The sequence below is a fragment of the Haemaphysalis longicornis genome, unplaced genomic scaffold (genome assembly GCF_048455015.1).
Source record: "Haemaphysalis longicornis isolate Haplotype H1 unplaced genomic scaffold, Haemaphysalis longicornis Haplotype H1 scaffold_2, whole genome shotgun sequence".
Lineage (NCBI taxonomy): Eukaryota > Metazoa > Arthropoda > Arachnida > Ixodida > Ixodidae > Haemaphysalis > Haemaphysalis longicornis.
This window is the reverse complement of record NW_027526295.1, coordinates 116,554,422-116,566,887: the sequence shown is the minus strand read 5'-3', so window position 1 is coordinate 116,566,887 and position 12,466 is coordinate 116,554,422.

The following is a 12,466-nucleotide window of genomic DNA, read 5'->3' as shown; positions in this document are numbered from 1 at the left end:
CAGAGAGAGAGAGAGAGAGAGAGAGAGGAGAGAGAGAGAGAGAGAGAGAGAGAGAGAGAGAGAGAGAGAGAGAGAGAGAGAGAGGAGAGAGAGAGAGAGAGAGAGAGAGAGAGAGAGAGAGAGAGAGAGAGAGAGAGAGAGAGAGAGAGAGGAGAGAGAGAATAAGCTTTATTTCATGGGATATCAGTGATTATGCACCATGAAAGCGAGATGCTGGTGGGTAGTTCGCTTTGATGGCTGTCACCGTTAACTGGTCAGCGACCTCAGCAGCACTGGTCACCACGCGTGCCTGTAGGTCCGGGGCCAAGCTGCGCAGCGCGGCCTCCCACCGTTCCTAGGAGTGTGATTGGGGAAAGTGGTTTTTCGTGCAAGCCCAGATGATGTGGAATACTGTGGCATGAGCGCCACATCAGCAGCAGGCCGACGTAGGGTGGAGAGTTGGGTGAATGTGCGTCAGGACAGCGGGATTCGGAAAGGCGCCTGTCTGAAGACGTCCCCACGTGTGAGCCTTCGAATTGTGTGAAGTTTTGTCCGCCGGAGGATAGGTCAAGCGGGAGAGGCGGTAGTGCATAGTGATTTCGTGAAAAGAGAGCAGGCGATCCCGCGCTGAGCGCGCCGCGAGGTAGGGATAGAGGCTGGGCCTAGCCCGGATAGTGAGTCCTCGGGCGTGTTCGTGGGCCGCTTCGTTCCCTTCGAGGCCGGAATGCGCGGGCGTCCAAGTCAGACGAAGTTGTTGTTCTAGGGGTCGGGCAGAGTTTCCTTTCAAACTTTTGGGTGCCGGCTCAAAGATGCGTCTGGTGGAAAACTTTTGAATAGCAGTTTTAGAATCAGAAGTGATGGTGATAAGAGTGGGGTCGAGTATCAAAGCTAGGGCTATGGCCGCATCTTCCGCAGTTTCTGGGCGGGAGTAAAGAACGGTGGCTGAATTGAGCGGTTTCTTGCCGTAGTTCGTAGCAACAATCGTGTATGCGTCGTAAAATTCTGTATTCTGCCGCGTCGACATACACAACTCGGGGATAGTGGCCGTACATCATGTAGATTGCTTCCGCTCGCTTTATTCTCCTAGTGACGTGGTGTTCAAGCTGCATATTGCGGGGCAACGGTTTGATTATTAATTGGGAGTGTATTGACGCGGAGGTGGGATGTAGTTGCGCGAAGTTTGTATGGTGACCGACACCAGTTCATGAAGGATGCTGGTTTGGGTCAGTCGCTCATACTAACTCGTTAAGTGGGCCTCTATCAGCTCTTGAGCTGTACTGTGGAGACCCATTCCTTCCAATCGCGCAGGGGAAGTTCCGTAAAGGAGTCGAAGCGCTAATTTATAGGTTCATCTCATTAGCACGTCTATTTTGTTGAGGTCGGCTTTAGTTAGGAGGAGATAAGGGAGGGAGTAAACTAGCCGGCTTATGACAAATGCTTGGAGAATGCGAACTTTCTCGCTTTCGGTAAGACCCTTATGGCGGTTGGTGACAGGTATTGTCGTGCCGTTGACCGCTGTGCTTGTTTACTCAGCCCGGAAAAGTGCTTCCTGCACCCTGGTTTTACCTTTTACGGTATGAGTTTTCGTTGAGTTTATTTCCTTAGTACCTAAACTGGCTTCGCTGACTCTTCTCCCACCGCCAATATGGCCTTAGATTTTTTCTTTGCATATCGGTCAGCGAAGCAGGGCATGTGCGCTTGTGTGGAGCTACTTGGACTTGATACTTGATAGAGTCTACAAACTAACAAACTAAAAGCCTATTCCTCCTTGCGGAAATCTTGTTGTGGCTTAGTTGCATGCGAGTGAACGAATTGCGACGACCCGCTGGCTACCGGCCGACTAAACTCTTGGCCGACTGACTTTGTCGCAGGGTCGGCGAGCCGCGCAGTAGCGCAGTCAAGTCGCGCAGTGAAATTCTTTTGTCACCTTATACGAAATGCTACAGAAAATGGGCGAAGACGCAGAAAGGAGGACAGCAGTTTTGAATTGATTTTTCTAGTCAATAACGTCGTGTAAACGCAGCGAGAGTGGTCGAAACATGGCCTAGAGACGCACACTACAATTTAAGCTAGTAATCTCGCAATGTTTACAAATCACTTCAGTGTTCTTTAAGTACCAAGCAATGCATGGAGTGAACAACGAGCAGCTTAACCAAAGAGGTACAGCACGAGTGCGGTGGAGATTTAGGCAGTCCAAAGAAATTGACCGGTGCCAACGGAAATACAAAGACCATTGTGTCAAATACTTTCAAAAGCCCCAGATTTGGTACATAAATATATTATTCTGGTCTCTTTTTCTCTGGAAGTGCGCAACATTATCGACTTATTAAGTAAAATGTTCCTGGAGCGCGGACTCTCCAAATACATTTCATTGACACTACCTCGATTGAAATTGAGCCCATGGGGGAATTCTGTACTCAATAACGATATTCCTTCCTTGAAACCACCGTTTATCTCTACGTTCGGCCGACCGCACACAATGATGCGAAGCCATAGGCTTACGCAATACAACAACGGCAAAAAAGTGAAACAATAAGATAACATCAACGTGCCTAGTTAGAGCATGTAATTAAAAAAAGAACATGGCTATACGCACGAGATCGTATGTTCGTCGGCATTGGATACGAAACCAAAGATTCTGCTTGCCTTCATCGTGTCGAGGCCACGCCACCGACGTCTCTGCATAAGCCCTCACTTTGAATCCTAGCTCATGCATACTTTCCTAGCCACCTCTTTTCCTAAAGCAATCTATAAATTTGTTAAATTTCTCAGCCATATATACTTAGCTCGAGTGGAGTACTGCTGTACACTCCGCGAACTCCCTTTTTCTAGCAATCAATATTTATTACACTTATCTGCCGTATTTTTCAGAGCCTGGGGTGGAGTGGTACGTTCCAGATCAGTGTCGACACAACGTATATAAAAACACAGTTTTGATTTCGACAAGTAACGAGGTTGTGTGTATAGCTATTGAGGTAGGAATGCACGTGGCCGTGAGTGATGGATCCCCGGTAAAAAAATGCAGCCATGCAGAAAAAACAATCAAACGTACACGTACGACCACCTCGCGCATCTAAAGCACCCTCGGAGTCTCGGAAGTTTTTTGGTATGCACATAAAAAATCCGCGAATCCCTGGCCGTCAGCAGCTTCACTGTAAAAGTTTTGAATCCGTTAGATAGCTGTCTATCGTCGTGAATACATACATCGAGGAGAGTAAAACGTACGCTTCGCAAGCACAATTCGTGTAGCTGGCGTATCATCCAATGTTGCTAGCAATTCTACCCCAACAGAAACGAAGTTTTAAAAAAGGTGTCATGCCAATAACGCTGAGATATTTGACGCCCGGATCGGCATGAGTTACTTTAACAACGCGAAAAGCAACAAAACCTACTTGGGGTATTGAAACTTTATTACCGCAAGGACACAGAAGAGAGTGCAGACGTGAAATGCAGGTGTGCGGACGTGAGGTGTGTTTAGTGAAACCGCACGTCAGGCAATTGGCGAGTAACTTTAGACAGGTTAAATGGGATTTGACTAGAATAAAGTGAAGGCCATAAAGTTATGCAATGACTTACAAATGCGAAGATTGCATCTGGTATGAAGAAATGCGGAGGTAACTCGCTGCAGGTATTTTTTCGGCTACGACACATAAAGCAGATTTACCTTTTATAAATGTGGTAAACGGGAAAGGCTCACGGCAGATTCAGGTAAGTTTGTTTCGTCAGGAACATTTACACAACCGCGAAGTGTGTGTTACCTTTGCCACCAAAAATTTACGTGATGTAACAGGTTTTTGGAACAAATCCAGAACATAAGGTTTATGTTTTCTATCGATGTCCAGGACCTCTTGCACAACGTGCCTGAGAATGAACTGTTTGAGTCTGTTAGATTCTGTGTAGAAGAAACGGTCAGGTTTCCTTTTAGACGAGAACAGGGATTAATGTAGAAAATTTTGTAACTTTACTTAAATTTTATCCTCGCAGAGCTTTTATAACTTTTGACAATAGTTTATACATGCACCGTCGTGGTATATGTACCGGCTCATGTGTAGCCCCTCTTTTGTGTAATCTTTTCGTAGCGTGAGCTACACTGGCCGAGGTTGAGCAGTTTCGCGTGGATCCTGGAGAGCCGTGCTGCGCAACCGCGGCTGTGGCCGGCAGGTCCACTTGATAATCATGTTGGGGGTGGCCAGGTGTGGAACCGATGGCTCGTGCGTCGCAGCAACACCGGCATGCGCCTGTGGAACCACCCCCCACGCGTCCAGTGTCTTCGCCGACCTCGGTTCCACACGTGGCGTCTCGGTCTACTTGATGATCATGCGAGGGGTGGCCGGGTGTGGAACCGATGGCTCGTGAGTCGCAGCAACACCGGTGAGCGCCTGTGGAACCAGCTTAGCTCTGGGGCGATTGGTGACGCTGCGCTGGAGTCGCTTGATAAATATACATGATTCACATGACGCGTATACCGTGTGTGGGGGGTTTGAAGCAGCAGTAAGCATGATAATCAAGCTAATCCTAGACAGCCAAGAAAGCTAAGAATAACCAGCTGAACCTTAACTCACGCTACGTATATCCGGGCATAGCCGAGCTAAGCCACTGCTATTTTTTTTGTTATTTTGACCCCGCCTTAGTGAATGTTTTGGCGGAGACAAGGATCAAAAATTGCTTAGGTATGGCCATGATTTTTGTTTATTTTTTATAGAGAGGCAAAATCACTTGAGGTAATATGACTTGACGAAAGACATTTTAGATGATTTTGAAAAGGTTGTCGGAAGGGTCTGACATCTACACCTCAGGTACCAAAAGAAAGAAAACGCTACTGGTCTTGTTCATCTAATTGGGAATCTCTGAAAAGTCGCTGTGTTGGATGTACCATCCAAGAGTAGCAAAGGGTCTCATACCTTATGATTCGGCGCATTCAAAGTCTGTGAAAAGAGGTATTGCTGCAATGTGCCTAGAGTCTGCTTTTATGAAGTCGTTTCCGCACAGACTCTTTAAAGTTTTAAAACCCATGTCTCCCGGTTAGACGATGCAGGTTACTTCAGTACGATCCTGGTCGCGGTGAGTGAGACACTCCTTCAGAAGGCGAACGTTAAACGTGCAAAAGGGTCTCAAAGGAAGGTGCGGAGTCAATGGTGGTGCCTTACATGCATAGGGTGTCCCACAATCTGAACAAAAAATGCTCGCAACTCCACCCGGTGAAAGTGGTTTGAAAGCGAAGCTTTAAACTACACCCACAACAATTACACGTGCGACGTCACTTAAATTCACGCACGTGGCTCTACAAAGATTGAAAGAAGAGATACGTGAAATGCACTTAATCACACCCTTATTACTTCAGAAAATATTTTGCTATGGTTACATCAATGCATGATTCATCAACGCTGGTCGGTTGAGTGTTATGGTGAAGCACATGGTTTGAGTCTTTTTTTTATAAAACTAAAGGAAGCATAAACTACGTGTTAGATGGTCTCACTTCTACTCTCTGTCTCTTTCGCTGCCGACGGAGGCGACGAGATCGGTGGAAGAGACGGAGTAGAAGTGCGATACCACGCGTTGATATGAGCTTCCTTTAATTGTATAACTCCGTTGTGATGTTATCGGCACGATCTATGGACCTTCATGGTGTCGCGAGATCTTGGAGTGAGATGGACCACGGTAGAAATGTGTCAAACGGTCTACATAACTCGAAATTCAAGAAAGGGTTAAAAAAACAACAGTATCACAGCCTCTTGTGGAAGGCCACAGACTTGGCGGGTGACGACAGCGGTGACCGAGAGCAGGCAGCGTAACTGCGGCAGAACATCACCAGCCGGTGACAGGGACGGTGCTGCACCCGCACCTGACGTGCAGAGAAGGAAGACTAAATCGTCGCTCGATTCCCGCACGCTGTAACTGCTGAGTGGCAGTAGCGTCGGCATTGAACACTCGTAGTCCGGTCGAGTGCCGCAGTGTTCTCCTCCCTCGGACCGGGCGTCCGACGGTTGTTTGGTTGGTCGGTTGGTACCAAAAATCAATGGCGCGTACCCACTCCGGGGGATAGGCCAAGTCATATTTGGTAAAATGGTTAGGAATTCAAACTAAGGGTAAATATAGTGTGGAGAATGTGAGGGACATGATGTTAACAATTTTGAGAACCAAATAAAAAAACTATAACATACTGTAGCAAAAACTGATACTACACGTACAAGGAAAAGAAAGTACGAGATGTGTTTTAACAGGGTAGGCGACCTGATTGTGAAATAAAACTCTGAAGGTCGTGACAAACATCCCCGTGGCAGAAACCGAATCGCGATGTCCCAAATGACACTAAATTCGGAACAGACAAGGAAAGACCCAGGAGCCGGAGGGGCACCTCCAGGAATCGATTTCGGAGAGAGGAGAACCGCCGGGAAGACAGAAGGAAATGTTCGATTGTCTCTACCTCTTGACAAAACTCGTATATCGCCGAAGGCGCTATGCGTGTGTGAGGAAGGTGGAAATTCAAATTTGGCACTCGGCAGGTGTATCTGGTCATTGTGACCTCGCACAATGGCGACTGCACAACGTCACTCTTCCACGAATACCTGAGGTGCTCAATTTCGGGGCAGGCTGTCTAGTGAGCTATACCTGCGAAACCGGGATGCAACAACTTGGGGGGGCACAGCACAACCTGTGGTACATTCAATCCAAAACCTGCCAGATAATCGGCGGTTTCATTAAGGTGGATACCCCTGTGCCCTGGAACCGATCACCAGGCGCATTTCTTGTATATAGGGCGGTACGAGTGTCGTGAGCGTTCGACGAAGAGGGGTAAAGCTTGTAGTAGATGGGGTGGGGCAGACTGAAAGCGAGTCCGTAAAAATACGCACTTTCGAATGGTCTTCATTGAGTTTTCCAATAGCAAGGGCAACCGCCAAATATTCAGCCAGGAATATTGTTCTGGAATTGGGTAGCCGGAAAGAAAATGCCCAGTCAAGTGCAGGCGAAAAGATACCTATACCAGCCTTTCTTTACTGAACAGACGCAATCTGTGGCCACAACCACGTGGGTGGGAAATTTCTCTAAATGGGTGATTAGCAGACCAGATATCGTCTTCTTCTGCAAATATTTGGAATTTCAGGGAAGAAGATTAACAAAATTAATTTCCACCATCGCATTTCTAGGTTGAAAGGAAGTAATCTAGAGAATGTAGATGTTTATAGGGTTAGTTAATACTGTACAAGCACCATCTGCGGTCATTTGTACCTGGGCCATGGCTGAGCGAAAAAAGACGATGGGGAGTGAATGAATACCATTTGCGACCTTGAAATAGGCAATTTCATTACACGAAGGTATGCCTCTACTGTTAACACCTTGAATCGAGGAATCAGAGGAAGGATGCGAGCCTCCCTGTACAATACCCGAATAGGGACGTACTTCGGTAATCCCAAATACAAGCGCAAAGCTTCTCGTTGTAGTGTAATCAATGGACGTAGCTTATAAAACGGATAACTTCCAAAACGGATGGAGCCGAATTCTAGAATAGGTCGAACGTACAGGCGGTAGAGCATGAGGAGAATGTCTCTGCGCATTCCCGACTTCTTGCTGCAAAATCTTTATAACAACGAAACCGCCCTTCCCTCCTCGGCCGCAGTATAATCAGTATGAGGACGCCAATTCAGATTGCTCTCATGCAGCACTCCTAGATATTTCAGGGAAGTAACCTGTGGTATTATTTTCTGTCGGTATGTCAGACAAATCGAAACTGGGTCTTTCACCGGGAATGCCAAGAGGGCACTCTTTCCGACATTTAAGGATAGGCACAGCCCGTCTAGCCACGATTCTAAGGTCGAGAGATACAGCTACTGGGATAAGAGCAAAGAATGTATATTTCTTGTCGATGCAAAAAAGGCTAAGTCATCAGCATACAAATATGACTGTATTCCCGCAATAACGAGCACCTCGCTAAGCAACACATTAAATAACACCGGAGTCAGGCCGGATCCTTGTGGAAGGCCTCGCGATTGACTGTAACTCGAGGAGGTGACTCCGTTCTGGATTTGCGACCTCTTAAAAACAACCTGACCCAGGAAGTAATATATTCCGCAAAAGATAATCGCACCATCTTTTCTAAAAGTATGCCTTTTCCACACAATCATACGCTTTGGCCATATCCAATGTCACCAGAGCTGCGACCTCTTTACAATGACAGGAGCGGACTTCTGACGACCGCACTCTTCTTCGTCTCTGCTCGAGACCCCTGGGCTCATCATAATCACATTCAACTAGTATTGCACTCGTGGCACCACACACCGATTCCGCGGGGGATTGGCCACTTTTCTTTCGATTTTTGCCATCTCATCGCGCATGCGTTGGTGTGAGCTACCTTTTATTGTATAACTCCTAGCGTACGCGCAAGGCGCGCACGCGACCGCTACACGTACTGTGGGCGTATCGTACAGCTTCGCGATAGGCCGCGTGCCGCTATCACATGGCATTAAGCGAGAACGTAGGGGTAAACACGCAGATGTGCAGGGTGAGTGCACCATCTATTTCCTCCCGCCGCAGTGGCTCAGTGGCTAAGGCGTTGCGCTGCTGAGCACGAGGTCGCGGGTTCGATTCCCGGCCGCGGCGGCCGCTTTTCTGATGGAGGCGAAAAGCAAAAACGCCCGTGCGTTCGAGATTTCGGCGCACGTTAAAGATCCCCAGGTGGTCAAAATTAATCCGGAGCCCTCCACTACGGCGCGCCTCATCGCCTGCGTTGCGTCGGCGCGTTAAACCCTACAATCAATCAATCAACCATCTATTTCCCGTGTCTCCGCGTGGGCTCGTAGCTCAGTCGGGAAGACAGCGGGCTCTCTAACCGTTTTTCTATTCATTCCAGGTTCGATTCCTAGCATTGCCAGTAACTTATTTTATTTGCTCGCGTGATATTTCTGTTGACACTAACGGTGGCAACAAAACACTTGGGGGTAGAGGTAAAAAGCTTCCCTTTGAAAGTGGCTAATACGTACGGAGTACATACAGTGTTCTCTGCTCCTGTGAAGATGGGCCAGCTGTCTTCAATTACTGCAGAACAGAAACCCAGGCGCAGCGGTCGTGCCAAAAAGCATGCGAAGCCCTTTGTGAAATGCGCGAAGGGCGTCGTTTATGAAATTCTACTGACATATGAAAAGTCCCATATTGGCCAATCTCTGCTCTGCGTGAATGATTGTGCAGGGAAGGATGAGCGGATATTAGGAGATAATTATAGCAGAAATAACTTGACTGAGCATTGCAGAAAATGCACAAAAAGCAGGTGCATGCCTCGACTGAATGAGATTAAGATCCTGCCGGGCAGCAGTAATATTGCGGGTGAGATTGTGGAGGCCTGTTTGATAAGAAATGCGCTCAACTGTGTGAGTGGCACGTGCTTGGCATTTTATAAAAGCGAGTCATATTTTTTAAAGGCCTTCTAGGGCATGACGATGGTTCATATCTTCCAGGCGTGTCACATATGTATTATTCGCTGCATGCGCCAACTTTTTCTTATATTTTGCGGCGTTGGCGCTTGAATAAATGAAGCCGGGTTCAGACTGTTGCCGCAACTGTCGCAACAGCTTTAAATAATGACGTCCTTTTCCGTCTCTGCCAACAGAACAGCGTTACATCCCGGTTTTTTTACATCCATAGATCACGATGTGGCTTCAGCGTCAGCAGTCTGCACATAGCATCTGTTGTTAGTTGCGGCCGTCCTGTTCTATTTCTTTCGGTGTGTCTATTTGAAATTCCCATGGTTTTTCAAGGGAGTAGAAAAGGACGATGGGGGAGCGATGGTGGCTATCAGGCGTCGTATCTCTGTTATGTGATATGAATACAGTTCTTCCCCCTTAACAGAGGAGTTGTAGTCACGACATGGGCTTTCCTTTTCCCGAACGGGCAGAGCCGTGATTGGCTGGATGTCCGTTTATTACACCTCTGAAAAACTTACAAAAGCCACATATTCATAAGCATATTTCATTATATTGTAGACCCTTTAAGATATAAACAGTTTTCCGCACATAGGTCACCCGTGCGAATGTCTATAAGGTATTTTGCAAGATATTCTTCTTACCAACTCCTTATAGGGTGAATCAAGGTTTGGGCAAATTACCTGTTTTGATACTTTCATCAAATGTGTTCAACACGCTGTAATTCCAATTGTCTCTGTTCACAGAAATGCCCAAATTATTTTTCAACATTTTGTCCCACGAAACCTCTAAAATTTCTGGAGGAATTTTTGAACTTATTCCCCTTAGCGGCATGTGACATCAATAGCTCAGCCTCAAGTGTGGACTTCCAATTTTCAAATTTCGGCACTATATTGGAATTTCACTTAGTTGGTTAGGATAGGAATTCATTTTAATTACACTCTGAAAAACAAAGAGGGACAAATAGATTGACAGCTACCGAGCATTCTCGAGTAGGTTGGCTTTACCGCAAACAGAATTCAATTAAATTTCGTCAACGAAGGGATTGACCCCACACGATTGATGTATTGGGAGAGTGTCGGAATATTTTCGCTGTAAAAGGGAAAATGTTTCTTTCAGAAATTCCTGCCTACGTTGCATTTTGATTCATATGTCAAACTTATTTTGCCTATTAGTGTAAAGCCTACCATTGTCCACTTAAGAATTTCAGGGTTTACCCCAAACAATACCAAATCGGGCGAAGGTGTATTTGGGGCAAATTGCGTGATTACATTATTTTCAATGTGTGTTATCCGTTGTTTTATTTGCACAACTGGGCATCTCCTAGAAATACGGCTACATAAAGCCTGCGTGTTCTGCACAAGTTCATAATTACTGGCATCATAACCCTGCTTCAGATACCAATCGAACCCATCACTTTAGCTAACATTTTGTGGCTCGACATTCAAATTTTGCTTCACGACCACTGGAAGAGCAACAAAGTTGTAAGGACAGTCACCTAGGGTATACGCCTGCGGTATCAGGCTTTCCCCATCACGGAGTTTTCAGTTATCTGCCATACGGCGGCTGCAGCGTAAGCTATGTTCATGGTGGCCGGTGGAATAAACGGCAGTCTGGGTGTTCTGAACTCGAATGTGACGTCCTCTTTGTCGTCGGGCCCTAGCGGGTGTTATAGCCTTAACTACAACTCTAAAGAATAAGAAAGCAGTTGAAGTGCCACAATACGAATGACTAAATTGTGTTAAAAATGAAGTGACTTCTAATAGGCATATGTCATTTTGCTACTCTATTTTCTTGTTCGCTGTTACCGATATTTTTATTTTGTGTAGATTTTTACAGCTACAGTAGCTACGTAGCCATCGCTAGTTGCTCTGGCGTGTAAGTTCTATTCTCCACCCCGGCACGCATCATCATCGCCATTGTGGCTTTGCGGCCACCAACCAACATTTTGAAGAGGAAGAATGAAACGTAACCTGGTGATAGTGCAAGCGTTGGGATATTTTACTCGAAAGATGTGCGCCATTGTCCAAAGGGCACGTCGCGGGGAGCGTTCCTCTGCGTAACTTTCGAAGTGAGCCCAGAATGTTAGCGTTGCGCCAAGTAACGAGAAAGTAGCCCAACAGCTGATCAAAATTGACGAATCTGATCGATCCGCCGTGCGTAATGCTCTTGACGGCGCTTTGAAGAAATTGTTTGTAGAAAATTATCACCACGTGGAAAATTACCGACTCATCGATTGTCGGCTGGCACTGTGCTCCTGTTTTGCATGTTTCACGCTCCTGTGAGACTTTCTGTAAACATTTCCCAGAATCAAAAACGGTGCTTGTCGCATGCGTACTGTGTTGTTTCTCGCTCATGAGCGTGCTCAAGTTGTAATCGACTTTTGTGGGAAAAAGCATCTTTCTCGTGGCGCTGCAAACAGACCAAAAAGCCGGCTCGGACCTTGACAGCCGTCTGCACGGGTAAGCGCATCGATTAATCATGTCGAACAAATCAACCACCTGGAGATTCAATGCAATAATGGCGAGAATAAAACACCGGCGAGACCAAACTGGAAAAGTCCATCGCCAGCTGGTTCGACAAGAGGTGCCCACTGATGCGCGATATCTTTGAGCCGGATATCTGCACACTTCACGACAGCCTGGTAGGCGATAAAAAAATTACAGTGAGCTATAGTGCATGTAAACGCACTCTTGCGTTCTCCATCTCTCTCACTCTCCGGGGGAGGGGGGGCGTTCAATGAATAATCGTCAATAGCTAGCGACCAGCGACGAGGCGAATACGAAGCAAAACAAATAACTCTTTTTTTTATGCTACGGTGTGTTGATCGCTCGGCAGATATGTGGACGTTCTGCATGTACTTGCTGCTCTACAAATAACATCTATCCCGCGGGAACTCGAACGTTCCAGACGATGAGGGTAACGATGATGTCTGGCGAGGGTACAATGTGAATGGTCAGATTTTATATGGTAACTAGTGCATCACTTTGACTGTAACTAAAATGCAGTTTTTTTGCACCAACAAAAACTTTGTTTTAATGTGGTGCGCGTAAGCTCTTTTTTATAAATACCAGTAC